Below are 10,493 nucleotides of genomic sequence, written 5' to 3' on the forward strand. Positions count from 1 at the left end.
TGTAAAACAGCTGGGAGAAATGAGGTGTTTCAGCTTCACTAACCTGGATAAGTTAGATATACCCTTTCATCCATCAAATTCTCAGGGTGGATAATTCAGTTCAAATTCTGTCCAGGGGTCCGCAAAGCCAGACTACGAGTTCTTATCACTCAAAAAATCACCCATTTTCCGTACACGTACCCAATGAAATATAGTCCCCTCAAATTCCACCAGAAAAGCTTTCATCTTCCAACCAAAATGTAATTTGTAGAGGAATTCATACTCAATATCTACAGCTATTCAGTTTTTTGCCAAACTACATCATTGATTTTTAATCAATTTTTTCTTAATTTATTTTGGTATCTTTGGTACGAATTTGTGAAGGGGCCTGGGGCATTCCCTTGTATTTACGGGTGTGAGCCCTATAGTGGAGGTCATATTTCTCATTTGACTTTTAAACATCATAAATGTGTTTTTGATGAGATTTGCACCTACATCATATGGGAAATTACACATTCAAGGGTCATAAAGCTTCTCAAAGGGACATTTTTGAAACTCATGCCCTTTGAGGTTTTTAAAAAAAATAAAAATGTAGTGTGGATCAGTTCTTCATAATATGAATACCTAGAGGCAGGCAGTAATCTTTGATTATGGGGGTGTCATCATCACATTATTGCCTACAAAATACTTGAAAAGACTCTGTTTTGTCAAATAGACTAACTTTATGAAGTTTGACCTGCTTCAGTGGTAGCCAAACAAAGAAATACATTAAAATAACACAGTCATTCAAAGTTGTGTGATACTGATGGCTGCTATGTACAGAGATCTATCTATACCACAACAACATAATAAGAAAACAAATTGTAGCCAAACAGAGGGGGGGGGGGGGTAGAGGAGAGGGGTGGGGGGGGGGTAGGAAGGGGTGAAGGGGGGGGGGAGGGAGGAAGAGATCTGACACAATAGATCAACATAAACCAGCAGAGTTTGTATGGGATGAATACTTCCCATAGACTTGTGTGCATTGCATGCATCCTCTATAGTGGAGGTCATATTTCTCATTTGACTTTTAAACATCATAAATGTGTTTTTGATGAGATTTGCACCTACATCATATTTGAAATTACACATTCAAGGGTCATAAAGCTTCTCAAAGGGACATTTTTGAAACTCATGCCCTTTGAGGTTTTTAAAAAAAATAAAAATGTAGTGTGGATCAGTTCTTCATAAGATGAATACCTAGAGGTAGGCAGTAATCTTTGATTATGGGGGTGTCATCATCACATATTGCCTACAAAATACTTGAAAAGACTCTGTTTTGTCAAATAGACTAACTTTATGAAGTTTGACCTGCTTCAGTGGTAGCCAAACAAAGAAATACATTAAAATAACACAGTCATTCAAAGTTGTGTGATACTGATGCCTGCTATGTACAGAGATCTATCTATACCACAACAACATAATAAGAAAACAAATTGTAGCCAAACAGACGGGGGGAGGGGGGGTAGAGGAGAGGGGTGGGGGGGTAGGAAGGGGTGAAGGGGGGGAGGGAGGAAGAGATCTGACACAATAGATCAACATAAACCAGCAGAGTTTGTATGGGATGAATACTTCCCATAGACTTGTGTGCATTGCATGCATCCTCTATAGTGGAGGTCATATTTCTCATTTGACTTTTAAACATCATAAATGTGTTTTTGATGAGATTTGCACCTACATCATATGGGAAATTACACATTCAAGGGTCATAAAGCTTCTCAAAGGGACATTTTTGAAACTCATGCCCTTTGAGGTTTTTAAGAAAATAAAAATGTAGTGTGGATCAGTTCTTCATAATATGAATACCTAGAGGCAGGCAGTAATCTTTGATTATGGGGGTGTCATCATCACATTATTGCCTACAAAATACTTGAAAAGACTCTGTTTTGTCAAATAGACTAACTTTATGAAGTTTGACCTGCTTCAGTGGTAGCCAAACAAACTAAGAAATACATTAAAATAACACAGTCATTCAACGTAAATGAGAAGCAGACACAAATCGAGTTTCCGAGTAAACAGTCATCTTGAAGGCATTTAATGGAACCCAGCTTCAGACCAGATACCCAGCAGTGTGTAGCAGACAGTAACGCTACAGTCACCGAGAGGTGGCGCTATATAACAAGCTTGACTTGTAACATTGATAATCATTAACAACACTGGCGTGATTGCCTTTCTTTTTTACTCTTTCATTTTTCACCTGAATGATAAAGAAAATATAAAAGCTCTACTTGAGCTTAACAAACCATTACCTTTAAAATGAATAAGGGTGTAAACTATTATAACATACAAGTAGTTGCACTGTTCATGACCTATGATACTTTCAAGAGTAAACTGCCATGAACTATAATAGGCTAGCTGGCTTATAAAAACACTAAGCTAACACCTGAAAATAACAATTACACTAACACCTGACTTAGACACCAAGAGTGTAATCATAAAAACTTATTGGGTACCGTACGTTTAACAATAACACCAGATACGCATTCTACCATCAATTCTTCTCGTCAACGTTAAAGAAAACAAAAACAATCATGAATTGTTACAAGTATATAACCATCACATCATACCAATACCTCTCTCAGACGTGCTGACACTGAGTCATACAGTCCTGATTGACATGAAACATACCGTTCAGCAAAAACAACAAATTTGACAATCATGTACGACCTGATGGGGCAAGCTAGGATGGCATGAAATAAGTAGCTCCTATAAAGGCATAGACTTACACAGTATAAACAAAAATATGAAATGATGTACAAAATGTTCATGTGGGGACACAGGAAATACACATATCTATATGAAAATAGAATTACATATGCACCTAGCAGAAAACATTGATATGTACGAGTAAAGGTGCAATTAGGGACAGGCACCAAACAGACACCAGAGAAGTAAATATATAAAGGTAACTGGGAAATATTAAGAAGATAAGGGTATGTGATAATAAACCTGGTATTACATACACTCAGAAACAAGAAGGCGTATGCACCCACTAAGGATATAAGCATCATATGTTATACACAGCACAAAGGGGCAAATCACTGAGACATAAGCGGGGTGACTGAAAAAAAAATACACCTATAGAACATATCCACAACTAAATTATACGCAGAACATACCAAGACAGCTAGGTGAGAGACAATAAAGATAAACAAGGATGTCATACAAAGACGGATTGGTAGAAATGAAGAATAAACATGATACAAGTACAGCTTAAAAGAAAAACAAAGAACGCCCGTTTGGGGCACCTCAGAAAAAAGGTTATGTTAAGGGACATAATGTAATAAACCAGATGGGGGAAATGAAATAACATATGTGGCACCAGGATAACATGGCTATAAGAGAGGTACATTGTAAGGATACACAGTGAGTGAGGGGGGGGGGGGGCATTAATCTGAGGTAGCCAACAGTTCGCACAGAAAACAAAATACATGTACATTGTATATCATTGATTAATACATCAAATAATCATCAAACCTAGGTGGGAGGCGTCGGGAGCGCTGAGGGCGCCCAATGGGGGTCACATGGGTGGGGGGACAACCTGGACCGTTAATAGTCGGAACAGTGGGGGCAGGTTCCTGGGGCAGAGGGGGAAGGGGGGCTTCAGGAGGGGGCTCCTGCAGGGGGACACACGGGACATCTGGCCCAGGAGGCAATGAGAGTTCCTGTGGAATGTCTCTGCAGGTGTCCGGGGGGAGCAAATCTCGCTCGTCACCTGGGGAAAGCAAGTCTGTCTCATCTTCGTCGGACATCTGGTGCTGGGGAGGAGCCACAAGGGGAACAGGGACCCTCATGCATTGCGATGTCTTTACACGATATGACGATTTTCTGAGCTGAGAGCCAATGAATTTGCGAATGTTACACCACTTGCCATCTATTGATGTTACAAGGTATCGAGGGCGTGCGGAGGACTTGCTGCGATCTGACCGGAGATAAACAAGGTCCCCAACTGCGAGAGGGTCATCATTGGGGAGGATGCGGGAGGGAGCCTTGGAACGCTCGCTGTGGGGATGGTTCGAAAGGCGCTGTTCATGTTGTGAAGAGATGAGGTCTGCATCCGACAGTGGAATTTGGCTGTGCGTGAATTGGTCGCGCTGAGTCCACATTTCACGTGCAGAAAGGCCACGCGAGCGAAGACGGCTATTGAGTCGGGCAGTGGCGAGGGACAGGGACAAGGATGTCAGTGGTCCTCCGGAGGGCTCATGCCGCAGGATTTCATCTTCGAGTTCACGAATGGCCTTCTCAGCAACCGGGTTCTTATTGGGATTTTTGGCATGACCTACTTCAATGGAAAGGTGAAACTGGGCGAGCAGGGCATCATCTTGTAAGGAGGCGAAACCAGGGGCGGGGTCGGTGCGGATGACAGCAGGGGGCCCATCGAGCGGGCGAAGTTCCACACAGAGACGGATCAAGCTATCGCGAAGAGTATCTCTGCGCTCATCTGGAAGGAAACAAGTGGCGGTGTAGGAAGTGACACATTCGCGGAGAAGTAAAATCAGTTGTTTCGAGCGCTTGATGACATCAGCGGCGAACGATGTACCCACGGCTGCGGGGGGATCGCCAGTGGTCTGAGGGACAACCGTGTGAGGAGCATTCCGCAGGGATGCACACTGATGGCAAGTGTCGGTGACACGTGTGATGGCAGAGTCCATGTCCAAGGCAAAAAAATGCCGGTTGACAACGGTCTTGAGTTGGTGGTGGGTGGGATGTTCAAGTTGGAGATGGAGTGAAGTAAGCAGGCCATCAAGAACGCTACGGGGGATGATGATGCACTCGCGAGGTGACAGGAGAGCCTGTTCACGGCGGACAACCAACAGCCCATCTCTAGCTATGGTAGCAACACGGAGATAGCGTTTGACGTCTTTGATATTGGTCAGTTTCTTAGAAGGTCGGGTGCCCTGGAGAAGGTGAGCATGAGTGCGTTGCAAGTCTGGGCACTCAGATTGTATGCTGACCCACGCTGGACGGGAAGTGAAGGGTAACTTCTGCTTCCCTGTGAGCACGTCCGTAGGGGACACTCTGTGAACAACAGAATCCTCTGTCTGACGAATGAAGAGGCATACCTGACAAGAGGAATCAGTGCACTCTGGGGCATTCCTGCTAGCAAAATCTGACGGAACATTGGCGGATCCAGCCAGATGGAGCACGGCACATTGGAACCGGCTAACTGTGGACAGGAAGGTTGACACACGTGGGCTGGCAGAGAACTCACCACGACAGAGTTTTTCAAAAGCCTGTACACAGGGCTTGCTATCTGTGAGAATGCATGGCCGGTGCTTGGACTGCACAATGTACGGGCTGAAATACTTGCAGGATGCTGCAATAGAAAGGGCCTCTATCTCACATGGGAGCCAAGTAACCTGCCGATCACGAAGTTTGGAGCTAAAGAAACCAGCTACCTGTGGCTTTCCTTGTCGTGTTATGTACAATGTGGCACCAATACCATGATCTTTGACAGCACCATCAGTAACAATCCAAAGCTGGTCGGATGGTCGGGGAAGGGTAATGGCACGGGGGGAGGCTAAGGCTTCCTGAGCGGTCTTGAAAAATGAACGCAGGTCATCGGACCAATCAATGCGATCACTCGACTGACCACCAGCAATTGCGGCGTCCAGTGGTGTGAGGAAGATAGCGCAATGTGGGAGAACACGGGCGAGCATCTTATATGCCCCAATGAAGGAACGCATCCCTTTCACAGTAGTAGGAGGGGGGCATGAGGCAAGCGCCGCAATGCGATGAGGGCTCGCTTGTAGGGTCCCTTGGGACCAGATCCAGCCCAGGACCGTGGTAGACTTTGGGCAAATCACAGTCTTACGGGCTGAAAGATGAAGGCCTGACTTTCGGAGGGCATGCAGGACACGTGACCAATTCTGGAGGAGCTCCTCGGGGGTATCACCACCAATGAACAAGTCGTCTGCAAGTTTCACAACAATACCTTCCACAAGTAGATCCCCAAGCACGCGACACATCAGCTCTTCAAGAGCAGTTTCTGAGCCTGGCATGCCCATGGCACAGCGTGTATACACACGGACTCCACGATAGGGGGTTGCAACACCACAATACTTCATCGAGGCCTTGGACAGGGGAATTTGATAAAAAGCATTGGTGAGATCTGTGGCAATGAGATGTTTCCATTGACCAATTTTTCTGAGGGTGGAATCCACATCAGGCATAAGGGAGGGCTGAGGCTTGGCATAACGGCCTACATCGGCAAAAGCTGTAACAAGGCGGAAGCCGCCGTTGGCCTTCTTCACAAGGAAGGATGGATTCAGGTACTCAACAGAGATGCCCACATCTTCTGGGCGAGCAAAGACACCCTGTTGTTCTAGTTCATCGAATTTCTCTTGGAGATCAACCAAAGAGTTACGGGAGTAAAGTGGCAAGCGACCCTTGCGTTGGGGAGGCTGAACCGGGCCCATGTTGACAACGGCCTCAAACGGGCCAACAGCACCATTATACCCAGTGAAGGCAGGGTCAAAAACATCGTCGAACTCCGCATGGAGAGACTGAAAGTCATGTTTCGTACCAATGGGAATAATGCAATCAGGATCGAGCAATATTGGGTCAGAAAAACGATGCTCAGTATCACGTGAGACACCACTGGGCACGGGCCTATCGGGTACACGGGGGAGGTCATCAGACTGAGGCTCTGAAGGAACGTAGACCGGACGGACCTGGCAGAAATGTTCATGTTTACGGATCAGGCGGGGTTGAGGCGTAAGATTAGGGATACGCACTTTGCCTGCTACACTGGAGACCATGCACGGTTCAGGCCAAGATGGATCAGTTGGGGGAACACCTTTCTGAGGGACAATCCTGGGCTCAAGGGCAAGTGTGTCATGAGACAGTAGCTCATCAGGAACTGACAGCTCGACGAATTCACCAGGCAAAAGCACAGTAGACTGAGATGGGGCACGAAGGACATGAGCACGGCGAACTGCATGTGTCGCATTGTCCGAAGGCCTGCGAGAACCATATGAAATGATCATGTCATCACCCACACACACCTGGCGTTTAGCAGGACGAACCGACACATCATTGTGCTCCATGAATGGGGTACCTGCGAGTACTTCTACATCAAGATTATCAATGACCAAACCCTCAAACACGAATGACTTGCCGTCACGAGTGAAGGACAGAGTGGTCTCCCCAACAACATCAAGGGGGGAAGACCCATCGGCTTGATGAGCAGACTGCGAGCTGGGTTTTATGACACCCTGGAGGGACTGGACAGTAGAAGCTCTGATCATGTTACCAGTAGCACCACTGTCGACAGTGATGCGAACGACCTGGTGCCCGCAAAACGCATCAAAATATGGAGACTGACGGACCTGGACTCTGAGGGCCGATGAAGAGTCGCTGGTAGCCGTATCATCCTTCAGAGGGACAGGCTCAGACAGGTGGACCTGTTCAACTTGGCACAAATCATCAATCTCATCATCAGACTCTAAAATATGTGCAACCTGGCGGGCCTTAGCAATGAATCGCCTGTCTGCTTCGGGTAAGTACGTACACTCACTTAAATAATGAGTGTCTGGCCGGCGCGCTTCACGACAGAGAGGACAGTATTTACTGTTGCGCTGGGGGTGCGAGTCTGCAGATTGCGGCGACTGCGGGGCATTGGAGCACGCTGGGGGCGTAGGCCTACAGGGCGCGGGGAAGGGGAGGTCAGGGTGCGCATAGCACGAGAACTCTCTGTGGTGTGGATTTCATCCAAAAGACTATCTAATGCCTGAGAGATTTCGGGTTTCAGTGAAGCTAGGGTACGAGAGCGCAATTCTGTTCCGTAGCGCTGCTTGACCAGGCGAGGAAGATCTGAATGAATGAGTTGGAGCCAAGTGAGGACGATAAGGTTTTCCAACGTGGGAGTAAGCTCCTCATCTTCGCTAACACGCTTACCATGGTGAGTTATGCCACCTGCGGATGTGAGCAGGTTGTCTTCGATAAAGGCCACCACCCTTTGGTAGAGGTCCTCAGGACGCTCATCCGGCTCTAGTTTGATGTCACTGAAATCAAGAAAGTGAGCGCCGGTACTTTGAAACCCATAATGAAGCCTGATCTTCCCCCAAATATCGTTGAGGGAGGTGGAAGTCTTGACTATGGAATTGCGTGAGATAATGGGACAATAATTAGCAATCTGTCCGAGCATAAGCTCAAGCATACTGGCTTTCTGGTGTGCTGATTTTCGAGACCCAGTCGGGACGCTTTCTGGGTCATCAACAAAGCCACGGAGTGGGCAAGATTTAGATTTTTGAGCCCATGAGCAATCATCATCTAGGAACGGCGCAAAATTTGAGTCTAGGGTGAGAGTGTACACTAAGTTTTGTCGCCAATTTTCGAATGAATTGACTGTTTCACGTTTGGTGAGACACCATTGCTTGGGTGCTCTTGGAGCTGAGGCCATCACTAAAGCCTATAGGTGGGACCGTAATGTAAGAGAAAAACAAGGAACTTACACCAACTCTGGATCGTTGGCCGATTTAGAGCTCAGCAAGCTTAACGTCTGCTTGTGCAGGTGAAAACAAATCCTCAGGAGTAGGTAACGTTTCCAGAGCTGCCACCACGTAAATGAGAAGCAGACACAAATCGAGTTTCCGAGTAAACAGTCACCTTGAAGGCATTTAATGGAACCCAGCTTCAGACCAGATACCCAGCAGTGTGTAGCAGACAGTAACGCTACAGTCACCGAGAGGTGGCGCTATATAACAAGCTTGACTTGTAACATTGATAATCATTAACAACACTGGCGCAAAGTTGTGTGATACTGATGCCTGCTATGTACAGAGATCTATCTATACCACAACAACATAATAAGAAAACAAATTGTAGCCAAACAGAGGGGGGGGGGGGGTAGAGGAGAGGGGTGGGGGGTAGGAAGGGGTGAAGGGGGGGGGGGAGGGAGGAAGAGATCTGACACAATAGATCAACATAAACCAGCAGAGTTTGTATGGGATGAATACTTCCCATAGACTTGTGTGCATTGCATGCATCCTCTATAGGGCTCACACCCATAAATATTTCCCCATAGGGATGTGTGTTAAAAATCAAATTTCAAAAAATTCTGTAAAATAGCTGGGAGAAATGAGGTGTTTCAGCTTCACTAACCTGGATAAGTGAGATATATCCTTCCATCCATTAAATTTTCAGGGTGGATTCTTCAGTCCAAATTCTGTCCAGGGGTTCGCAAAGCCAGACTACGAGTTCTTGTCACTCAAAAAATCACCCATTTTCCGTACACGTACCCAATGTAATATAGTCCCCTCAAATTCCACCAGAAAAGCTTTCATCTTCCATCCAAAATGCAATTTGTAGAGGAATTCATACTCAATATCTACAGCTATTCAGTTTTTTGCCAAACTACATCATTGATTTTTAATTATTTTTTTTCTTTATTTATTTTGGTATCTTTGGTACGAATTTGTGAAGGGGTCTGGGACATTCCATTGTATTTACGGGTGTGAGCCCTGTAAGATACACGTACATGTATGTACGTAGTTCGACACCGGGTAGGACACCCCCAGTTGGTGAGCTGGGTGTCGCACGTTAAACACCTAGGCCTATACTGTCATGTACCTCATCTGTGTCAAGCGTTCATCCAGAGTCAAGTGGGGAAAATGAATACTCCTAAATTGTCAAGTAATTCACTGATAATTTAACCCTGGAATATGAACATTCGCTTAATTCAAATATTCATTTCGGTAGATACAGTACTCGTTAATACTAGTAAGTAGCGGCCGTTAGTAGCCACGTTGACTGAGATGATTATCGTTAGTTTCTGATACAATCACTTGCGTGCCCTTTGCCCAGCAGACCGAGAGTACAATGTATGCTTGAATTGCAATTTAATTAGATCTACAGTTACACGTCTAAATGGTTGTTTTAGAGAATAAGTGGGTGGGAGTGCAAATAAAGAATGTCGCTGGAAACAGTAATGCTTAGGCGTGAAGAAACTGCCACTCTGTGAATTGGTTTTACTTTCAGAGGAAGGCAGAACACTCTTGGACAAGATTACTTTTAGAGTAGGCGAATAATATTCCTGTAAGATTATTATCATTTCTCTGCCTTTAATGTGTTTATTCTCTTATGTGACATCAAAGTACATTGTTCATTCTCATTGCGCCACAAGTGTTGAAATATATTTCGCACCATTTTACGCTTTCTTGAGTATCGTGAAAATATGGTATACACATTTTGAAAATATATAAATGAAACGAGGAAAATACTGGGAACTTATTTCGATATTATTAACATAAATAGCCCTGGGCACTCAATCTCATTTGTTTTGTTTTTTCTAATTCGCCGGCCATCCCGACAGCTTTTGATGTTTTAAAGTTTGTCCGACCAAAAAGTAAGTACAGGAATTTTTTTTTTTTTTAAATCCTCATCAACGTGAAAGTGCTCAAATCTGGGGCTGACGACGGCTTGGGTGTGTAAGTCGGCCAATACGCTATATGCGTTCTGCTGTTATCAATGATGTT

Source organism: Diadema setosum, chromosome 13, assembly GCF_964275005.1.
Source record: "Diadema setosum chromosome 13, eeDiaSeto1, whole genome shotgun sequence".
Lineage (NCBI taxonomy): Eukaryota > Metazoa > Echinodermata > Echinoidea > Diadematoida > Diadematidae > Diadema > Diadema setosum.